Source organism: Furipterus horrens, unplaced genomic scaffold, assembly GCF_987537825.1.
Source record: "Furipterus horrens unplaced genomic scaffold, mFurHor1.1.pri manual_scaffold_6, whole genome shotgun sequence".
NCBI lineage: Eukaryota > Metazoa > Chordata > Mammalia > Chiroptera > Furipteridae > Furipterus > Furipterus horrens.
In genome coordinates, this window is record NW_028327176.1 from 112,549,474 (window position 1) to 112,550,567 (window position 1,094).

Here is a 1,094-nt window from a genome sequence, read left to right on the forward strand (position 1 = left end):
CTCCCCAAAATTCATATATTGAAGTCCATCCAAACCCACAGTACTTCAGAACATGACTATTTGAAGACAGGGTCTTCAAAGAAATAAGTGAAAATGAGGTCATTGGGTGAACTCTAATCCAATATGATGGATGTCCTCTCATGTGTATTTTTATTTCCTTAGGAGCCAAAATATGCCTTTTGTGATATGATTCCTACTGCTGCCCCAATGCTCCAGACAATGGCAGACTCTGTCCAGAGAAAAAGTATTACCTTGACTAAAATAGCATTTCCCATAGTGCATTGCTCCCAGCCCTGGTTATGTATTAGGTTAAAATGCTAAAAAAAAAAAAAAAAAAAAAAAAAAAAAAAAAAGTTAAAGGTTCTGTGCCCATGTCTTGAGTTAAGCAAAAAGTGTGAGACTTTATTAAACAGGATCTCTGAGGTCTTAAAATGCTTATGTGTACTTTTAATAGTCAGGAAAGGTAAATGTAATATAGCCTCTCCTCAATTTTGTTGATAAATAGGTTGTTTTTTGGTTCATATTCTTAATAATCTCTATTTCAGACAAGATTTAGATAGTGCTGGTCTAAGGAAAGTAGAACTTCCTTAAAACCTCTCCTTTAACTTCTTTTCCAATCTCTGTTTTGGCCTCTTTACTTTCTTCTTTATTAGCTTTAAGTAATTATTTTTAATAAATAATAATCTATTTTCATAACAAAATAATTTTCTGCAGTCTATGTACTGGATAAGGATGGTGGTATGTGTTTTTTTAAATATATAAAGAGAATTTTATTACTGGGAAAAAAAATAGGGAATGTTTTACGAATTTTTGTGACATCCTTGCATAGGGGCCATGCTAATCTCTGTATCATTCCAATGTTAGTGTATGTGCTGATGAAGTGAGCACAGCATGTGTTCTAAACCAGCACTTAAAGGTAGAGGAAGCAAAATACCTAACAAAAGGCACTAAATATATACTAAAATTTAAGCCTTACTAAAAATCAAAGAAAGCCAATTACGGGCAAATGTCATTTTCACTTATCAGATTGGCAAAATGCTACCTGATGTCTGTGAGTGTTCAGGAATAGAGTCACCTTCAAACACAGCTTGAAT

The 1,094-nt window shown here is 33.3% G+C and overlaps 1 non-coding gene across 1 annotated transcript; it reads right to left on the minus strand.

Moving 5' to 3' along the window:
• Nucleotides 1–784: 784 nt before the first annotated feature.
• On the minus strand, nt 785–888 carry LOC150007255 (U6 spliceosomal RNA). The gene has a single exon (XR_016512059.1). It is a non-coding gene; the product is annotated as a U6 spliceosomal RNA (small nuclear RNA).
• Between the last annotated feature and the right edge of the window lie 206 nt (nt 889–1,094).